The sequence below is a fragment of the Ambystoma mexicanum genome, chromosome 6q (assembly GCF_040938575.1).
Source record: "Ambystoma mexicanum isolate Mex_15411 chromosome 6q, UKY_AmexF1_1, whole genome shotgun sequence".
NCBI lineage: Eukaryota > Metazoa > Chordata > Amphibia > Caudata > Ambystomatidae > Ambystoma > Ambystoma mexicanum.
The window spans coordinates 135077385-135100614 of NC_090937.1; positions in this window are offsets into that span (position 1 = coordinate 135077385).

Consider the following 23230-nt stretch of genomic DNA (forward strand, 5'->3'; position numbering starts at 1 on the left):
TTTTGTAGTCACTCTGCCTTCATAAAGACATTATTTCCATCATGGTTTGGTCCCTTAATGGAAATAATGTTTTATGAAGGCACAGTGACTTCAAAAATAATTTATTTTTGAATGTATAGGGCTCACCCAATGACATGGAAAGCTTCAGCTCCTTTGGCATGACAAATGTGTCTGCTCCACGGAGCTGGAGGCATGGTTCCCTGCACAAATGGATTCAAAAGGTAAGAAAATGTAATGTGTTTTAATGTGTGTGCGTACATGTAAGTTTGTGTGTGTATGCGTATAGAATGTTACGTGTTTGAATTCATTTAATTTATTTACAGAGCATGTGTATGGCGCCTATACATCAAAAGGGTGTGTACAGGGGAAAAATTAACAGTAACAGTCCCACTAGGCCTTGTAACATTCGGAACATGCAAGTGCCATAACTGCAAGTGCCTGGAAAGTGCTAATGGAGGCCCAAGAGGGCAAGTGCTCAGGCAAGGGGATAGGGGTAAATGTGTGTGAGGGGGTGTGGATCACACTCAGTAGGCTAGTCAGGGAATGGTGCCCGAGGGCAAGTGGTTGTAAGGGTAAGGGGGGAATGGTTGAAGGACCTGCCCCAGTAAGGTTCATGAGGCGTTCAGGCAACCAGACATAGAGGCCGGTGTAGCTAGCAGGGGATGGTTTAGGAAGAGGAGAAAAGGAAGGTCTTGAAAAGTTTCCAGAATTTAAGGGGATACAGCTCAAGCTGGAAAAGGGCAGGAAGGCCATTCCAGAGGTAGGCTCCTTCCGAAGAAAGAGATTTACCCCTACTCTCTGCTTAGAGAAGTGTCTGACTTGCAGAGAGCTAGAACTAGAAGACCTAAGAATTCTTGCAGTGAGGTTTTTAGGGAATGAGTGAGTGCATATTGTATGGGTGGCTTCCTGGGTGTGTGTGGTTGAGTGTATGGTGAATGGAAGCACATGTAAATGTAAGTGTGGCTGTGTGTGCGTGTGTGAGTGTTTGGTGAATGGTGGGTGAATGTGTATGTGTATGTGTTTGTGTTTAGAGCCTGAATTACTTATTGGTAATCTTCATTACTCATAGACCTAATTTCCTAAATACATTGTCCTAGTCCAACTGTTCCTCTTCCCAGTACTTACCTACAAGACAATTTGACTCATACCTAAGCACTGGGATGTGGAAGAGGGATGTGGAGGTAATTCTAGGCAGAGGAGCTGATTTTAGGGTATGAGTTGGGAGGGAGAGGTGACCTGTGGGGGTGGGATGGGGCAGAAGTTGTGCACTAAATCATTATGGTCATTCATGTCCAGCTACGCAGGCATGACTTATGTCATTTGTGGATAAATTAGCCTTTTGGTGCAGCCAGTCTAGTCATTTCTTACTATTTCTTGACTATTTTTTTACTGGGCATATCCTGCCAAGTGTGATTACCTGGATAGACTGGCATTTTGGTGCCGCCCGTCTAGCCATTTCTTAGTGGTGGTTTGTCCCTAATGGGCAAGGGGGCATCGACCCACCTGCCCCCTGACCCATTATGGAGGAGCCGAGGAGCAAGCCCAGTGAAAAAATGAGTGCTCACTGAGCTGCTTTTTTTCAGTTGAGGGAGCACTCCTGGGCTGGCTGAACTGTCAAAAGGAAATATGGTTTCCCTTTGACAGTTCTGTTACCCAGCCACACATGCTCAATGAGCCATGCAAGGCCGGCAGCATATTACTTCACTAGCCTTTCATAGCCACTGGAAATGCTGGCTGGGTAACTGCATGCATGTGTGTTTTATGGGTGCTCCTGCACCTCCTCACACATACAAACAGAATAGGATCAAGCAGGGCATTTCTTCACCTATGTTCAGGCCCCTGCACAAAATGCAGGGACCAGGAAGCTCCTGCTTCCTGATTCCTGTTCATGCTCCATGGGAGCTGGAGCACTGGGAGGATAATTCAGGACTGGGCCAGAGGGGAGGTTATGTTCATGTATTCACTGTTTAAATATGTGTATGGATGAATGTATGCTTGTGTTATGAGTGAGTGTATGATGACGGGTGCTTGTGTGAATGAGCAGGTGCATGCTGGGTGAATGCTGTGTGAATCTGTGTGTGTGTGTGTGTGTGGGTGAGCGTATGTGTGTTTGTGCTGGTCTGTGGAGCTAACTTTGGCAAGTGGGGGAGGAGGATTTTTCAACAAAATGCCTGTGTTGCACAATCCCCCTCCCCACCGGCCAAAATCAGCTCTCCCTCTGAGGCATTGTGGCACCCAGGGAATAGGGATGGATTTTTTTTACTGGAAATCTCTCATATATGTCTAGTAAAAAAATAACGTGCTTTCCCACTGCATCCACCAGCTCCTCACATACACATATAATAAAAGAGAGTGCATGCATGTGTTAGGTTCTGTGGGGCCCAGGGGCAGGGATGTTTTTTTTTTTTACTGGACATCTATTATAGATGTCTAGTAAAAAATGCCATGCCTTCCCACTGGGACCACCAAAGTGCCTTGTATACACACATAGTCACATTGATTATGTACATGTGTGAGGAGCTGTGGGGCCCAAGGGGCAGACATGGCCTTTTTTTTACTGGACATCTTTGATAAAGCAAGCATGATAAGATTAAATATATGTCTGGATAGACATTTTGGTGCAGCCAGTCTAGCCATTTATTACTGTGGCATGACATTTTGTATTGGCCATCTTTAGTAAAGCTTTTGTATGGGGCTTCTTTGATACAGCAAGCATGATACATTTTATTATGCAGCTAGACTGGCATTTTGATGCAGCCAGTATAGACATTACATACTGTTGCCTGAAATTTTCGAATGGGCACCTTTAATAAGCAAGCATGATAAGTGATAATACATGACTGAGTGGCCTTTTGGTGCAGCTAGTCTAGCCATTTCTTTCTGTTGCATGTCATTTTGAATGGGCATCTTCAATAAAGCAAGCATGATAAGTGTTATGTTGCTAGACTGGCTTTCTTAATGAAGCCAGACGTGCCATTTCTTATTGTGGTATGACATTTTATATTAGCCATCTTTGATAAAGCAAGCATGATATGCGTTATTCTGTAGCAAGACTGGCATTTTGGTGCAAACAGTTTGGATACATTTTCACACTGTGGCATACATTTTGTTAAAGCCAACCGGAGTATGTTGTGTAGCATTACTGGAATTATGCGCAAAGCAAGCATGAGTAAGTTCTTTATATGGGAACAGTGGCATATATTGGTTCACCCGTTATGGAAATGTATGTACACAGCCAAAATGAAAATGTTTTTTATACTTGGACATATTGATGGAAAAAGCACTCAGTGAAAATATGTTGAGGAAATGCTCCTGTTCGCGTTGGTAACTTGCATCTATTGGATTTTGTTCATGAGCTACCCTATAAAGCCAATTGCAAACTGTTTGCCTTATTACACAATTTTTCCATTTTTAAATACCCCATTTTAACTGTTTTTTTTTATTCAGCAGAGAGAGAACCCTTCTACACCACCCTTATTTGAACTCCTTAGCTACGCACGGTCACTAAGACATATATGGGGTAAATATGTAGGCCCTTCCACATAGAAAATTCAAACCATCACTACTGTTTCATACTTTGGCATGCAATATTTTTCTGGGCATCTGTGATCAAATAGCCATTATTCTCTGCTTTAAAGTCCAAAGAACCGCTCACAGCGACCACAACCTCCTTCACTGTTCATGGCAAGGTAAGCACCCAGTAAAACAGATTTACAAGTTCAACGTGGAAGTAAATAACCACCAAACTAGGCTATGCCTGACAGAAGCAGACATACTGAAGATAAACGCTAAATACGAGCTGATTGGAGGCACAAATATACTGCACCATGCTGAACAGCGACCAAACTACCTTCCTCTACTACTAGCATACAGAATACCAGCGGCAGGTCAGAAAAACAAGGTGGCTCAACCAAAACATGTTTACGACAAATTGGTGGTCGAGAAAAGAAAAGTGGTGCGGAAACTGAGGAGAACAGCAATAAAACAAATACCAAAGAAGCATGGGAAAGATGGCAAATTGAAACAAAAGCCTATAACAGCTGGCTAAAACACCACAGACTGCTCTTGTACCAACACGACTCTGAACAAATGTTGAGAAAACTGAGCACAAAAAAATCAGCAGACTTTTGGTCTTTTATCAAAACGATGACCACTCCTTCTACCAATGAGATCTTGAATGCTGTATCAGAACAAAAATGGTCAATGTTTTTGGCGGCTCAATTTGATTTCCCTCAGTCCATTGTACCCAGCACAGAGCGGGCTGCCACTACTACATGGGTCGACGTTTCAAATGCAGATGACATTGAAAACGCAATCTGCAAACTCAAAACATCGAGAGCCCCAGGCCCGGGCGGACTGACTAATCTCGATCTGACACAGTCCCCGAAAGAGTGGTCAGTGGTAATTAGTAAAATCTTCACCCACTGTGGAAAAACAAAAATGATTCCAGAAACCTAGTTGAATGAAATAATCATCCCAGTGTACAAAAAAGGGAGCAGAGAAGATCCGGAGAGCTATAGACCTATAGCTCTCCTAGACATAATTGGCAAAATCTTCGCTACACGGCTGCTGGATCATTTTAGAAGTTGGGCCAAAAACGACCATGTATGGACAATTTTCAAACGGATTTTCAGAAAAATGGCAGTACTGCCGTGAACATCCTGCAGATAAACATCTTGAAGGCCAAAGATAAAGAAGGAGCACCACGTGGATCACATTTGTGGATCTATCTAAAGCATTTGATAAAATAGATCGGGAAAAACTGTGGTCCAAATTGAAAGACTGGAAAAGCCCAACTTCTTTTCTGGACCCAATAATAGCTCTCCATGCCGAAACAACGATACGGGTCAAACTAAACAAACAAGGAATGCTGTCAGAGGAGATATTTAGCAACCGAGGCGTTAGACAAGGGTGCCCCTTAGCCCAGGCTCTCTTCATTGCCTTTTTTGGAGATTACCAACATGATGAATCTACAATAAGGGCTTTCCCACCAAAAATAGGGAAAGCAACTATATCACGACTTCTCTATGCGGATGATGCCATCGTAATAGACCAAACTCAAATTGGCCTACAACGCAAACTAACCAACTTGGCAAGATACATTGAAGATAACAACCTGGAAATTAATAAAATGAAAAAAAAAATTCTGGTCCTAGACAAAACTACTAGAAAGTCGTCCAAAACATCAACAGGGGTTCCTCGACAAAACAAAAATTGAAGTTGTAAATCATTTCAAATATCTAGGAGTGATTATTGATGGGTCAGCTAGAGAAAAGGCGATGCAAGACATGCTGTGGAACAAGGTAAAATGATTAATAGCCCAATCAAGATCTGTTGACAACAAATTTGGCAAATTCTCGCTCTTGCCATCCATTAATTTTTACAAGGCAAAGGTCGTTCCGTCGCTTATTCATGGCATGGAAGCAACATTAAACATGCCACGCTCTATATGGCATAAACTAGAAGGACACGTTTGGAAAGCTGTGCTGGGTCTACCGAAGTCTACATCGATGCCTGCAATTAGACACGAATTGGGTCTGGTTTCTTTGGCAGCATCGGTAGAGCAAAGTACGATGCGATTGTACAGAAAAGTTCTGGAGGCGGATACCCTCCCAATCTACAACATCATCTCCGAAGAAATCGCAAGCAGAACATGCAAGGCACTTAACAAATGGGCTGCAAGGCAAAAAGAAATTTTGAGCCAAATAGCATGTTCGGAAGATGACCTGAGAGACAATCCAGAAAGAGCGAAACGCAAAATGGAATACATGGACTGGATTGTCACAATCGACAAAGCAAGTACAAATAAACTGTTGGCCCATCTTCCACCAACATTCAACAAAGTAAAAGTACCTCAGAACTGTTGTGCTAAATTCTCGAACAAACGGATGCAAAGTATGCTCATGAAGCAAGACTAAACTTGTTGACGACACATGAAATCTTGGCTATCTGATCCCCTTCGACAGACAATGGGTGCCGCTTATGCAAAAATAGACAGCAAGTGGAAACACTGAAACACTTAGTGTTGTCGTGCCCAAAGACACTACAAAACAGAGACGTCTACCTCCAGTCCCTTCTGCAAGGTGCCGTAACGGTTGATGAAGATTCTGTATGGAACAGGTTAATATCAGGAGAGACTACAAGATGGACACTGGCAACTGTCAAACTAATAGAATTAGCTTTCAAAAAGATCAACCAATCGACGATAGAGGTGGAAGCAAATCCATGTGGCCCTTAGAGGAGGAAGGTGTACATATTTCGATGGTCACAATATGCTCAACAAACAGTGAACAATCAACTCCTGTCGAAGAGTGGTATTAGTCTTTCTATAAACAGAAACTTCCTTCCTGTCATTCCCTCTGTGGGGGCCACCGAAACGTCAAGACACCAAGAAACGAAGAAATTGAAGAAACAAAGACACTAAGATGCTCGGAGTCAAAGATTCTTGTAAAAATCAAAAGATCTTTTTGATTAAAATTAACAAAAATAAAAAAATAGCCATGATCATTGTTATTGCTCAGACGGGCATTTTTGTGCAGCCAGTCTAAGTATCTCTTAATGTGCCATAGTATGTTTTACTGTAATATGTTTATTACGTGTCTAGACTAGACTATATTGTGCAGCCAGTTGGATAAGATTTCATTGTGGTATGTACTTTTTAATAGCAAAGCATTACATTAATTAAATCATGAATGTCCCTCTGCATTGTTGCCAACTTGCAAGTATTGGATTTTTGGATTGGTGTTACCCTACACGACAATTGCACACACTCTGGCTTGTTAGCCATTTTTCTCAGAATGTGTGCTGTATAATGCATTAAAACACATATGTATATATTTCTCCTAGTGCAGGGTGTGGCATGCCCCTCCAGCAGTATAAGCATTGTATGTATTGCACCAGAGTGGTAGTCTAGCCTGGCCCAGAGTGTGTCACAACCTGTGATTTGTTTGCCGAGCTTTGAAGGGCCTCAGCATGGCTCGCAGAGGGGGGCCCAAATTGTGTGCTGCACCAATGCTTCTTACTATGTGATTCATAATTATCCAGTTAAATGAGACACATATTTGTGGGGAAGCCCCCGTAGCCTACATTTTACATCACACTCTTTTTTATCAGATATTCTACATTTCCATGGTGTGTTGATGTGCTTTATGTATGGCCCTGTCATACACATTACCCTTGATATTATTATTTAAAGGCAATTGTGAGGCTAACTAGAGCTTGCTTACTTGCAATTTGAGCCCTACTAGTAAAATGTTGATTATGTCCCCTTTTTTATATCCTGTGATGCTTCTGAAGTACGTCTTAGGACCAAAACTTGCTAAGCGTAAACACAATCATATATGGCAGTTTTATTTTGTAAGATTGATCCTTGTAAATTCATGAACATTTTCTTTGGGTCATTTATGTTGTGCAAATTATAGTTATTTCTATCTGATTTCTTTTCATGGCAGTGGGCCTCATTCCAAGTTTGGCGCAAAGGGATTCCGGGCACCGGTAAGGACACTGGTGCCGGTAATCCCTTTGCGCCCTATTCCGAGTTCCCTTAGCGGGTCCCTCCCTTAATGCCTGGTTTACCAGGCGTCAAGGACGGGACCCATTAAGGGACTTTAGAGCTAATAACGGTACCGCAATTTGCGGTACCGTTATTAGCGCCTTCCCATTGAGCCCTATGGGGGCTCAAATGGGAATGGGGAATGGCTTTTTCAATGGGGACTTAGCGGTCCCGCAAAGGTCGGAATAGACCGGTATGTACCCATTGAATGAGGGTGGACTCAGTACACAGTATTGGAGGTAGTCATGGCGCTAATAGTGCCATGATTACCTCCAAACTCAGAATGAGGTCAAGTGTATATATACTGGTTAAAAAATATTCTGAGAATGTATACATTTGTGAAGTTGAGCATGTGTGGCCTCTACTGAAGCTAGGAGAGATTTGAATGTTGATTGGTCAGTAAACACTGAGCCAGAGTGTGTTCACGATTAGCTATTGAATAATTAGTGGTAACCTTTTATCAATTCTTTGTGATTTTTTCATTGTATTGTTAATATAATGTGCAATCCACCTAGATTTGGAACTGGATCTAGAACCAGTGGCGACTGATGATTTCTTTTTTTTTTCTTTTTTATTGAAGGGTGTAAATGGTTCCCACAAAAATACACAAATGACAGAGCACATCAATGGAACCCAGACCGAAAAAGGGGGGCTTGCATGGGTTTCCCCCATGAACATTTTAAAACTAATGGTTTGAAAATGTGAATTTTACAGCATATTGTATGTGAGGAATTGTGTCAAAAGCCAGATAGCTTGCATTTGGTAAGTGTACACATGTTCACTGGAACATTTTCATGATGACATACATGCCCATGCAGGTTTCACCAAAACATATGCCACAATTACCATATAAGAACATGATCATCTTTGCCAGTACAAAGGGCCATGCCACAGTTAGAAAATATATACATATCTAGACTAGCTGCACCAATATAGGACAGTGTGGTCACATAACAAAACTTACTATCTTTGCTTTAAACTTGATGCCCAGTAAATAAATGCCATGCACAGTAAGTAAACAAATGTAACCAGACTAGCTGCAGCAATGTGTAACGCTCACCTGATTCCCGTAGAGGCGCCGGTCTTGACTGGGCGTATACTGTATCTTCAAAGGTGATGTGTAACACACGGCTGGCTCTTTGGGCTGGACCTCTGTGCACTGTATGTCTGACTCGAAGGGTAAGATGTCTGCAGATAGAAAATATGGGATTAAGGAACTGGGTTATTGAATGTCTCTCTCTTCTTCCCTTTCTCTTCTCCTGTAGAACCCCAAAGGTTAACGCTGTCACCTTAGGTAAGTGAACGCTGTGCTCTCCATCTGCCTCGGGGCAGGGTGCTGTAACCAGTTTCTTCACTGGATAAGGGGAGCAGGCCTCTTGACTTCAGAGGACTGCTGTCCGTCGTTTACTGCACGAACGGTAAGTCTCGAGTAATTCTAATGTCTTTAAAGTCTTTAGTAATGATGTCTCTTGTTTTGCAGGGTTCTGGCGATGGCGGATGACGGGCTGAAGTGAGTTGAAGATGGAGCCCGTGTGATGAATAGAAGCGCCTGGAAGCACGTAAGTAAGCGCTTGTTGCCTGCTTCACGATGCGCTCTAACTGTCTTTTTATTTTGCAGGTACAAGTTCGGAGCGGCTGCAGGGTGCCGGAATACCCACTGGGTTAGATGTGGAAAGGAGTAATGGCACGTGAGTATTAAAGTTCCCCAATGTCTTTAAACGCACCTTGTTTTGTCTTTCAGATGCGGGATGCAGCGCCGAAGGCCTCCGGAGCGTGCAAAGAGTTGGTAAGCTTTTGTCTTTCAGATGCCGGAATGCAGTGTGAAGACCTCCGGAGCGCACGAAGAGTAGGTAAGCCTTTGTCTTTCAGATGCCGGAATGCAGCGCGAGGCGTTGGTGACAGCCGATGGACCAGGTAAGTGAAGAGCTGTCACTGAAGACCGTAATGCTAACCTGTTCTTTCTTGTCTTTATAGGTGTTGCTGAAGACTGGATTCAGGATGGTAAGCCTTTTTCCTTAGGCCCAGGATCAGATGCAGAAGACACGATGAGCGTTCTGCTGCAGAGGATGCAGAATAACGCAAAGCAAGATTCATCCATCGGGTGTGGTTTAAATAGCCTCCTGTAGTGCTTAGGTGTCTCCTTCCACAGCCACGCCTAGGTAAGAAAAGAGTTCCTGCTTTCCAGAAGAGTTCCAGTGTTCTGAATCTAGGGAGTGGCTCCTGCCCCACCCAACAGGAAAAGTAGTTCCAAACAGAAGAGGATCAGAGGCTCAACTGGCAGGCAAGTAAGCAGCATGGTCTGCTGCAGGTAAGTCCACCCAAGCATTATGAGCCCGGCGCTTCCAGCGCTGGGACTGGGCATATTTATGAGCCTGGTGCCACTGGCGCCAGGACTGGGTCCAAAAGGTCCCAATTGGGACTGGTTGGCACTCGGAACCTGGGTTATGGATCTGCTTCCAAGGGAGTTGGGAAAACCCTGACCTTTTGGAAGCAGAGATCATGACACAATGTCAGCCAGTCTAGCCCATAACTATTTATCATGTTTGCTGTCGCCTGGACATGCAGTGAAAGATTCTATGCCAGAGTAAGAACATGTAACTAGACTGGCTGCAACAATGGAAGGTGAGACAGAACGCCCCCCAACACGCATTGCTGAAAAACAAATATTGCCAAACACACAGTCTAGTCGATTTTGGTAATGGCAAAGGAGCAGCGTTCTGTTTCCTTGTAATTTACAGAAAGAATGATGTACTAACAAGTGTTAAAGAGAGCTTCATATAGAAATGTATTCCAGAACACTCCCTCTTCTAAGCACTATGGTGATGTTACCTAACTCTGGTTAAGAGAGCTAAAAACAATAGGCACCTGAATACTCTAGCAATACAACTTTAAAGGATGCAACAATAAATACATTATTGTAATGACTGGACAAGATGGGCTTCTTTATGCATTCCCTAGTGCCTAATTAATTCCATGCACACATGCAGCTTAGAACCAGAAATTGGGACACAGGTACAGCATCCCCTGACACTTATTCACTGCTGGATTCTGCTTTGATAATGCTCTGGTTAATTACTGGTAATCTTCTCTTTCTCTTCCCCATCACAGTACTAGCACAGAGAGTAAGTTCAGTGACGACAAAGAGTGACGTGGAGGTAATGGTACTCCTACTTGCCACCGCAGCCGTAGTGCAACTTTCAGAGGACTTCACTGTTCCAATCACTGTGTTAATATTGCACAAATCTGTGGTAATAACAAAGGTGAGCCAAACTAAATAAGGCGTTTTCTGTCTCCTGATTATTTTGTGGTCAAAGTGCAGATTCAGAAACAGATCAAGGATAAAAGTCGTATCCTCTTGCATCCATGTCCGATTTTGCCCGGACAATCGCACCACTGTACACCATCTTAGCATACTTGCCAACATTCTGTGACCAAAAAGATGTAGGATGTTTCAAGTTTCAATAATAATAATTCCCATAACAATGACATCACAGGAAAATACAAAACATACATTGTTGGCACCATTGAAGCATTCTAAAATAGACAACCTATCAAACAGCACAACATAGAACTATGTTGAAATGTTAAAAATGTATAATTCTGAATGGTAACTTAACACTAAATTCAATTACCTAACTTCACAGAAGGTAATCACATAGAGCTGGTAGGCAACGTTTGCCACTGCTCTGTAGCAGCACCCCAGGCAGTATATATTTATTGCAAGTTGAACACTGAATGACATGGCGACTGATACCCCCCTCAGTCTGATAGGCAGTTGCTGTGTGATGGTGTTACACTCAGCCACTTGCCTTTCTGCCTTGCCACTGTAAAAAGCAGTAGGATCTGTCACTGAAATCTGTAGGTGGTAGGACTGCTTAAAAAGCAGTAGCCTACTTCCTAAATCTGTAGGGTTGGCAAGTATGTCTTAGGTTGACTGTAATTTGCAGAGGGTTCCATATCAACTAACCTCTAACTACCCATCACATGTTCATCGAGAGCAAGAGTGCCTTCTGGGAAATAAAGTCTGAGGCCACTTCTGGGAGAAGGTATCACATCAAAAGTACCTAGTAATCCTAAGTTAATAAGAATCCATGAGAAATCTCATGTGAGCTATTCACCGAAAATAAATAATTAAATGAATAAACACAAAAATAACGCATAATAGGACAAAGACTGCAAAGGCAGTCCATAAGCCTGCTTCTACAAAAAAAAAAAGATCTAGCCCATGTCAAGAAAATCCATCCTCGAGTCCATCAAAGCCAAAGCAGCAGACACGATTTACTAACTACAGGACAGAGGTACTCAAGCACAGGGGAAACAATTCTGGCCAGAAAAAGAGGTTAATCTGGGTTGTAGAACAGAAGGAAACCACTAGGGGAGCAATGTTGATAAAGCTCACATCATGAATGTTTAATAAATACCCTCATACAGAGAGCACACAGCCTCAACTCCTGCCTTCATCTGAGACCTCTGCACCGTACCGCTGCCTGCTCCATCCTCCAGAACAGCCAGAGAATGAAAGGACATCACTGCTTTGCACCACCAATCTATCTGCCGTCACCACTCACAATAAAAATGAAAGAGAGCATCCCCTATAGTGTCATGCATTAAACCCTAAAGCACTTGAATTCAGAGCACAACCCACGGAACAAAATCATTGTTGGGAACAGTCCCAGATTTGCAACCTCTTTCCCAGGATGGATTCTGCCTCCAAAATTGTTTGTGATTTTAATAGTAGCTCCTGTCAGTGTTCAGGGCAAATGATGGCTAAAGCAATCTCAGGAACTTTCCCCAAAAATCAGACACTGCAAGTCTTCAGGAAGGGAAAATAGTCTGCACTTTTAGCCAAGGTATCGACCTCACATTGGCTGGGTGGAGAGGCTGATTTAATGCCTGGTGCTTTGACTGACTAAATTATGCTTTATGTGCTGCTATATCATCTTGCATGAGATGTGAGCTTCTGGAAACTGACCCAATTTCTCACTTAGAGATGGGCAGGGCTTACATTCCTTGGGAGTCATCTTGTAGAGTTTCCTGGAACACTCAACACGTTCTCCAAGGATGTGGTGAACGAAAAGCATAGCAGTCTTGATCTGTCCCTCTTCACTCTGCTCCTCTCACAAGCCCTGGCTAACTAGCAGAAGCAAGTGAAGGGGAAATCAGGCAACAACTACGTAAGGAGAGACCGGATGGGGGTGGGTAGTTGGGAGAAAGACAATCAGGCAGAAATTGTGAGTTGTAAAAAGCTAAATATTAGGATAGTGACGTTCACTGAAGAGGGTGTGTTTATGAGACTTGACTATGTAAAGAAAGACGTGACCCAAAACCTGTACGATAATAATAATCCAAGAGGCCAAAGAGGCATGGCACCACTTTGTAAGGGAAACAAGGTTTGTTAGATGCAAAAAGGTCTCAGGGGGTCACATAGAACTGAACTGACATGGATTTCATCACGCCCCAAGTAGTTACAAGTTATAGAGCGGAACACTGCATATTAGCATACATAGGTTACACTGTTATCCCACCACCCTCATTGGCTATCACCTATAGAACATGCAAATACCCCTGTATATTCCTTGGACTGATTGGCAATAACTTATCTAAACCCATTCCCCTATGCACGTGGCCCACTATATTGTTACTATTGGATCGACAGGTACACTAATACACTAATAACTCATCAACATCACGTGATGTGCACCCCTCTGACCTAGAAACATTCTTTGATAAGACAATGGGCAATCTCATTATACCAGATGCTGCAATGCACACAAGCTGCACCCCGACATTCAACTAAATTTACTGACATCACCTCTGCTTCTCTGATCCCAAATCAATGTATTTTCCATACACAGCTACCCCTTATCTCCTTCAAGCTCCAGATACCCAGTAATGACTTGACCAGGGCACTGCTCCTGAATATGAATTGCAGTGGTGTATTTGCTTTGGTTATGCGTCTACTTGTAGTTCAAATTGGGTGACCGCAATTTGGGTGAGGGCAGTATTGCACTAAATATTTGACTGGACCACTGGCACCACAAAAACTTGTGCCCTATTCTCAGGATGTTGTCCTTGAAAGGGTGCATCCCTACCTGCCCTCCCCATAGCAAACATTCCATTCCTACCACAGTCAGGCTCTGCAGCTGGATACAATTAATGTTTATTTGTGCACCTCAGGTGCCTATGACCTCGGCTTCTCTCTTCGAGAATGGGAATGGGATTAATCTTGGAACTAAGCTAAACAGAGCTGCAGCTCCACATCACAGCCTTCATTATGTTCATTGTGTACTAGGCCTTAAAATCCAATATGGTTGCACTCCTGCCATGTTGACATGCTGACTTCGGACTTACCACAGTACCTTTCTGGCTCCATCATCCAACTACTTCAGCTCTCTCCTTACACGTCATTAAATAACCTAACTTCATGTACTACTTCTAAACACAGGGCCTATAACAGTGCCCTATCTATAACCTCTGCAATTGCAACATTCATATATGTGTTGCTGCTTATGTGCGTCTCTATGTAGATATCTATTATGTATCAAAACTGACTACAACTGATACATGCACCATCATCCAATTTATCAGTCAAGCTATACACATGATTTTTGAGAGGAGGAGCTCTACCCGGTGTTATGGACACCATAATAGTCACACTCTTCTGCAGCGTCTTTGTACAACATCTCTGCATAATCTGAATCAATCAAAATATTTAGAGGATAAAAAACACAATAGGGACCAGCAATTGTACAACTACTTCTAACCTTGACAGGGCCCATGAGAACATACATTTAACCAGTCATCTGCATTTACTCCTTCGTCTTTCTCCGTGGCATTCCTCAAGTTGTGCAGGTCCCTTATTGCATGTTTCAAGGACCTGTTGTCTGCATAATTTGGGGGGTGTACATGCAACAATACAAACCAATTATCTTACACACAGCCCCTCTTCTAGCCGTGAGTAAATCCAGCAAGTATCTGTTCTGGAAGGTCATGAGTTGTGTCACCTGTAATTCAGTCTTAATGCAATTGAGATCCTGCTCTGTCTGGTTCCTAATTGAAGCATTTCATACATCAAATAAATGTTAAATAAATAAAATACATGGTTATCTGCAGCAATTGTGCATTTGCTGAAGTCTGGCTACCTGGCACTAGGAGGGAGGCAAAGAAGGTTTCCATCCACGTAAACAACCAAAACTGCTCTGGAATCACTTTCAATTTATCAGATGAATGTTGCAACAAGTAATTGGATCTTTTCTGGTGACAAAGTCTTGATGAGTGGTGGGCATGATTGTTGGATGGGGGATTAGTTGTTTCTGAGGGCTGCACATTTACACTGTCAGATGAGCATCAGCAACTACGAGAACCACTGAATGGAAGGTGGTCATGAACAGACTCCCCTCCATGATGGTGGGAAGTGTAAGTACGTGTATTGTCCACACACCTAATACACATCCGTTAACGCCAATGTGCCTTCAGTCAGAAAATGGTTTTATTGCATCAGATGTTAATTCCTACAGGTATAGTGCCATTTACTCAGAACCAAATAGAATAATCCACTGTTATCTGCACTTTTGCTGGCTTCTTACTTAACCTGATCCAGGTCAACTTTGGAACGTAATTTCCCTATATGCTGCCACAGTTCTAATTGACACGTGTCACTACATCCTCCCAGAACCCCAATAAGCATTTGATGCACAGTTTACTACTTTTGCCAGCCATCTATCATTGGGAAACAACACAGCTTCCATTTTCAGCAATGTTCTTATTTTACAAAGGGCATGTTCTTTCTTCTTAGCATACTCTTCATCATCTCTGTCCACTATGACTATGCATACTGTGTGCTTTGGAAATGAGTTCATACTTTGTACAGGGCAAAGTGTACTAAATATTGGGCTATAAGATTTCTTGAGGTATATACAGCTTGGGTGTACCCATTGCATGAGGTATCAAAGTGCATACATAGCAGCACTCATTTGACCTTGCTCTCCCTTATTCACGCAAGTAATAATACCACATGTTATCCACCTCTTGGTGGTGGACATCTGCCATGCTGTACAGAATTGAGCCTTTTATACTGATTATATTCTAGCTCTGCCTCAGTTTTTGTCCTCAATTGTTCCACCCCAAATGTACCTTTGTGTCATTTCCATACCCACCTTTATATGCCCTAAACATATAAAATAACCACAAAGAAACAGTACAAAATAAACAAAAATAATACAGCATGTACAACCTAACATATAATTTACACAGTGTTTGTTGTCCTGAACCTGCAGAGGGGTAGAAAAAAGAGAAAAACATGTAGACAACACTTTTCATCACAGTATAAGCATTCATTAATTGTAATAGTGTAAGAATACGTGATGCAGAGTATACTTTTGATTACTCAGTAACTTCATCATTTACCTGAGAAGGTGGAGCGGTACCAGGTGCCTTCCAAACATCAGACAAGTGAACTCAGTACTGCAACTCCTTCACACGAACTGCGAACGGGGTGGCAAAGACCACCGTAAAGGCACGTTGGAACCACTCTTCGTGCCGGGGCCTCACAAAGTTATGCACAATGACCTGGTCCCCGGGATACAGTTGTGGCGACAGAAAGATCACTGTTTATGTTGACAATGTGCCAGCCATATCTTCTCTTCTTGGAGCAATCTGTCAATACAAGAACTTTATACTTTTTGTTAACTACCTGAAGTACCCCTGAAACTCCTCCCTCAATACTGCTGCTGCCTGTTGAGCATCTGGTGTTGTGAGTGTCTGTATGAGAGGTGTGTGAATTGCATTCTTCTCCCCGCCACTATCAAGTGCAGGGACAAGTGGTGGTCCTTGCTTGGCTACATTCTCTGGCTAAACAAAGCCAGAAGGAATCAATGCAGCTAATTCCTAACGTTGTACACATTTTAGACAGTCTTGCTTTTAACAGTCCTTTCGAAATTTCCACAGTCCCATTGGCTTAGGGGTGGTAAATCAAGCACAGTATGTTTCACATCCCTAATAGGGATGCAATTTCATTAAACAAATTGTTAAAACGTGAGTACCATTATAAAAATGTAGGACCTCACATATCCCCAAGCGTTGAATAACCTTGTTTACTTGAAATTTAGCAGCTGATTTAGCATCTGGTTGGCGCAAATGCCAGCCTCAATCCAACGGGAAAATGGGCAAACCACATTAATAAGATACTGGAAATTAATGCACCTGTTTAACATGTTCATGTAATTAATGTGGAGTTCCGGGAAGGGTTGAGTCTGATGGGGCAATGTGCCACGCAATGTCCTAAGGATGTGTCCTGTACTGTAAAGATGACTAGTGGTACAATTCACCACACATTCATTAACATATTGATGCAAGTTGGGGACAACCCAGTCCGCCTGAACATCAGCTGCAATGTGCTGTTTAGAAGTATGCACTGGGTAATGCAGTTGCTCAAGAGCAACCATGAGCAACTCCTGTGGCATTACTACGTTACCTGTAATGTTTTCTATCCATATAAAATCAGTCGGTGAAAGTGAACACCCCCTTTTAAATCACAGGTCCTTCTCATCCTGGGGTGCCTGACCATGTAGTTCAATTACGTATGTGAGTGGTGCTGTTGTATATGGTATTGCTAACTCCAACTGTTCAATTCTCACTTGAGGATATGCAGTGACATCTGGTTCTCACAAATACACTTCTTCTTTGTCAGCCTTATCTGCTGTGTCATTGCCTAGTGAAGGAAGTCTGTATTTTGGGTGTCGGCTGCCCATTTAACCACTGCCACAAGTGTTGGGTGGGACAAAGCGTAAATGAGTCTCACCAGCAATGCTGCGTGCTGCACAGGCATGTCATCAGACCTCCCAAATCTTCTCCTTTTCCATTTGGACAACCCTGAATGTACAGCATGGGTTGCATACATAAAGTAAGAGTATATTGTCAATAAACATCATTGTGATGCTTCTAATGCTTCAATTAGTGAAATCAGTTCTGCTGCTTTTGGCAAATAGTGTATTGGTAAGCTTTTTTCAACTACAAATTCATACTCCCCATCTACAAGACACAACAGTGCTACACCTGAAAGCCTCTGTCCCATCTCCTATTCAAACGTTGATGGCCCATTAATGAAGAGGACCTTGCCTTCTCCAAGTACATCCATCCTTGCCCATATTAAATCATCCTCAGGAGCTTCATATGTAACATAATCTTGCATCTCCTCTCCTTGCTGAACAGGTATTGCAGTAAATATGGTGGGGTATACTGTGCTACACCTCACAATGTGAATGGACTGGCTGGGCAGAATAACTTCATATGCAGAGGCCCTTTGTGTGGTTATAGTGGACCTGGCACATTCAAGAATTGCAGAAACTGCATGCTCTATATTTAATTTTACAGAGCAGCCCATAGTGATTGTGGAGGACTTTTAAATTTCAAAAGCCGCAAGGGGCAGTGCCTGTCCACAAGGGAACTAACCCTGCATCACCAAGTCTAATATGCCACTGTAGTATGCCAAGGCTTGTGTCCCATTGATGTTTGTTGAGTCAAAACTGCAGTCATTACCTTTTCATTAGAGTGTGAAGTAAATACAATTCTCTTGTGTAATCAGGGGCAGCTAGTACCAGTGTGTTGCTAATAGCATTCTTGATTTCCTGGAAACATGTAATCATTTCTCCTGTCCATGTAAGTGTCATGTGCTTTTCGCTGCTTCCTTCAGGCCCCACAGAAAAGGCTTTGTGTAACTAGAATAGCTGGAAATCCATTCCCTACAATAATTACACAATCTCAAAAACCGTTGCATTTACTTAACTGTTGAATGGCTGTGGTGTGTTTTGTACTGCAGCTGATCCCTCTGGTGTTACTGGTCTGCTGCAAATTATATAATCTGTCCCAAATACAATACTTCCTTCTGACAATATTGCATTTTGTAGTTGTCTTCTTTGTACTCCCCGGGTCCACGCTTATAAACCTCTGGGTATTAAGCATGTTATAAATAACGTATCATATCATATCATATCAAACCCTTTTTCCGCAAGCAGTGTCAACAGTGTCACTGAATCTTCTCTGCACTGGTTGTCTGTCTTTCTACAAACTAGAAAGTCATCTAGATACTGAACAATGAGGCTCTGTACATGTGTGCTACCCAACTCCATATGGAGCACTCAGTTGAAAATGCTGGGGGACTCACAGTACCCCTGCGGGTGTCCAGTGTGTTGGAATCGTTGCCCATGATAGGTAAACAGAGTGAGCTATTGGGAATCAATCTGCAATGGAATGAAGAAGAACACATTTTTCAAGTCAATCACAGTAAAATGTTTGGCCTCACTCGGTATATTCCAAACGATTGTGGCAGGGTTCAGTACTACTGGAAACTCATCTTCTACTATATTATTCAATCGGCACAGGTCCTGTATCATCCTTCAACTCAATCCCTTTGCTTTTTTAACACAAAATATTGCTTTGTTGCATGTGGATTCTTAAGGTTGTATAATACCCTGTTTCCATAGTGCCACAATTGTCTCATGTATTCCCTCATCTGCTTCTCTCGATGTTGGATACTGCCGTACTGTGGGTCACACTGCACCCAGCTTCTACTTGATATGTATTGCTTATATGCTCTTCAAGAGCCCTACAGCATGGAGATTATCAGTCTATAAAGGGTTAATACTTTTTCCATATTTTCTTGTAAATATGTGAGCATAGTCTTGACAATAAGTATAGGGTAAGGTACATTTCCATTCTGAATCATTATTTGACATGGAAAGCTAATCTCAAATATCATCTCATCATCATTGTTAATGTCTTCAAAGAACTGTTCATTTGACACCCCAATCAGTGGCTGTGTTGGGTCAATACACAAAATTGTACACCACTCATCTCCCTCCTTGTCAATTCCTATCAGTACTACCTTGTAGTTTGCAATCATCACTGCTTCCAAGTCTAGTGTGACAATGTACCCGGAGCATTGTCTTGGGGAACTGCTGGCCTGAACAGAAATTCAGACAGCACTCTCCATGTTTATTTGCTGATTCCCAGCACTAAACTCAACCAAACTGTTGCCCCATACATGAACAAATCAGGGAGCAATTGCATTCCTCTAGTTGTGCCATTTCTATACAATGTTTGTGTTGGGAAAGGGATTTATATTGGAAGTTAGCTAAACAGAGCTGCATCTCCACATCAGGGACTTAATTCTGTTCTTTGTGTACTAGGTCTTAAAATCCAATATGGCAGCACTCCTGCCATGTTGACACTCTGACTTCACTCTTAATAAAGTTCCTTTCTGACATAATTTCCCACCTACTTCAGCTCTCTCTCCTCAGACTTCACTAAACAACATAGCGTTGTGTACTACTTCTAGATGCAGGGCCTATAACAGTCCACTATCTATAAACTCTGCAAACGCAAAATGAAAATGTGCATTGCTCCTTCTGTGTTGCTATATGTGGTTATCGATTTTATGTCAAAACTAACTACAAGTGATACGTGAAACTTCTGCTGCAGAAAACCCAACCTGCCCACACTGTTGTACATGCTAATAGGTTTTTCTCAGACTGAACATTTTGACTGGCTGGGACACTGTAAGCACATCCCAAAAATTGTTTGAAACAATGGAAGTGAGTATTGAATATGGGCCATGGAATTGGACAGTTTTGTATATGGTGGTCAATGAAAGAGATGTATGGGGGATATTTGCCATACACACACTTTGCCATAATGATGACAAGACAGAGCTGCTCCTGATCAGCTCACAGCCTCTACTAAACAAACTGGATGGAGCATACAAGTAATTTATCATTGACAGTATCACCATCTCAATCTCCAAAGTAATAAAAACTATGAGGGTGTATCTGGACTACTCACTATCACTAATTAGGCAGTGTGAGAGACCTGATGTTGGAATTGAAATGATATGTTGCCTCCTATCGCAGTTTTTGAATGTGTATTGGCCTACACCAAGTTGTCTAAAATATCATGTAAATAGACTCCGCGGCAAGGTCTTGACCTTAACGAAAAATTGTGTAAGTCGCCATCTTGGATTTAGCCGCCATTTTAGGTTCTCTTGTAAAGTGGAAGTCACCCTGAACATCAAAATGGAGGCCGAATAACATTCTGAGTGAGATTCTGGCCGTTGTGACCTCCGCACACATGAATAATTAATATGCCTGCAGGCCACTTGTCGGGGTCGCGAACTGAGACCTTGTCCTATCCCTGACCTATTTGTAAATGAACAACTGTATCAGCGGAACTGATCAAAATGCATACATTATAGGATTGACCTGGCAAGGAACCCTGGGCCTGGTCCCGAGAATGGTTAACCCACGAGGGGGTTGGCCAAGGGCTGGATAAAGGATATAAAAGCCCAAGTATTCCAATGTACGGTCTCTCTACTAATGCATCGAACCTTCGTTGAAGTTCGTTACGTTACTCTGAGAGCCGAATAGCTATCCGTTTGTCAATTGACTTTTGGTAACTGTTGTAGCTTTTAAATAAAGCGCTTGTATGTCCTTTGTAACCTGTGTTGGTGTGTTTCTTTTGGGCTTCCCAGCCTCATATCAATTTTTATGTTTTCACACTGAGGGCATCATTACTCCTACTCTCCCCGGGTCCTCTTCTCATGTGGCCATGAAAAGGCCATCACATTTGGATCCTGACCTTGGGGGTGGAGAAGCGTGGGAGGATCACCTGAGTAGAGGGTCTTTGGAGATTGGGGACAAGAAGTTCTCAGGTGAGACACTGTATTCAGCATTTCCCTTTCATGAAGAACCCTCAATCCCAGAGACAGTTATGGGATATTGCTATCCTTATCCCACTGACCAAGTACACAGCAGGAGATATTATCCAACTATAAGCACCAAAAAGATGGAGAAGAAGAGAGGGGATAAGGGTGACGTAGTGGAGACATGGTATCTACCTTTTTCCTCTGAAAACCAACCTAACACTCCCCCAGCCTTTATGGCCAATTGTACAACATCTGCCATAATTTCTCCTCATTTCACCTGTCACAGTACTGAGATGACGAAGAGGCGACTAGTAGTAGGGAACACAAATAGGTATTTTCACCACTCTAGTTCTGAGACAACAAAGAAGATTATGACTGCATACCATTGGGGAAGTCAGGCATGTCCCACCAAGAAGTTGAATAGAGGTCAGGCAATAAATCTTACTGACCCACACCTGTGTGCCCTTAACATTCCTAGGGATTATTAGAGGTGGGGATGGATGCCATGGAGAGATACCGGTGTAAGGAGGAAGACATGTGAGACCTGTGGGTGTCCAGAGACCTGTGTGAGGCCAGAGACTGGTGTGTGAGCTGAAGGAGCAGGGAACAAATGGCTGGAGAGAAGCAAGTCAGAGCCAGGACTGGGAGCTGTGTGAGTCCAGAAAAGCTGAGAGACGCAGAGGCCAAGTGCAGGCCGTGAGAGGGTCTAAATCTCCAGCCGAGCTAAGGTTGCCAATAGCAACGGCAGGAGGCTGTGCTCTGCCTGAAACTCACAGCTGTCACAGCAAGCGGGAGAGCGAGGAATGCTCTTGGTGGATGCTAAGAGGGAGGAGAAGCTCTGTGATGGAGGCGAGGCTTGTGAATCCTGGAGGATCGCAGAAGGAGAGCGGGCGAGCATAACCAGTGAGTGCAATCAAAGGAACACTATGCATGGAGTGCTCTGCTAATTCTGCTGTGTATTCTGCGAATACCGAACAAACTGAAATTTAAGAACTATGAATGTCGAATGATCTGAGAGTAATTGAGCATGGTTCTGGATAACGAAGTTAGCATTTTTGACTATTAAACAAGTAGTGAACACTTGCAAAGGAAATATTAAGCAAATATTGAATACCAAACTGAATGAAAACATTGTGGGCAAAGATGCAAGATGCTGAAAGGCAAATGGGTAAGTGCCCATTTAAAAGAGCGCAAACGTGAAAGAGCCTAACAGAAAGTTGGGCCATCAATAAAACCACCAGAAAGTGAATTGGCAAAGTCAAGTGAACTTTATGAATAACTCCCATATTGCAAGTGCAACAACTGGCAGAAGGTGTGTGACACATTGTAGAAAAGCTAAGAGGCTAACCTGCACACAAATACAGGAGGCCAACAAGGATAATCTAAGTTAATGTGAACCTGCACAGAGGGGCACATATAGAAGAATCTGTGTGGGTTGAAGACCTAGTGTTCCTGGTTGCATGACCTGTGATGGGTGGACCGCATGGTCTGGCAACTGCACCTAGACCAGAGAACCATATGTGGTGAAAGATAAAGATACTATGAAACAAACAAAGATGCAAAACTTTACGTGAACTGTTAATGCAATCCAGAAGGAATGTCAAGTTGAACTGGAGTTGTGTTGAATATTGGAAGTTTGAAACCAAATATACGTTGATGCGTTGGAGTCTTTGGGAAGGGAACACTGAGGCTTGATGAACTACAAGGTTGTACTCCGACCCAAGAACAATGGTGTTTCTCTTGTAAAGAGTCTGGGCACATCACACGATATTGTCCCTTAATTATAATTGATCTCCCCCTGACACCATCCTTATAAGAACTGGGTCAGAAGAAGCAAAGTAAAGAAGTGATGGTTAAACCATCTAACATGAGTATCCTGTATGCTCAACCTAGGGAGAAACTAGCAGATGGGAAGAGAAATAAGAACCAGAGAAAACCCAATTTTTTTATGTACTGAAGATAAGATCATATATAGAATCCCT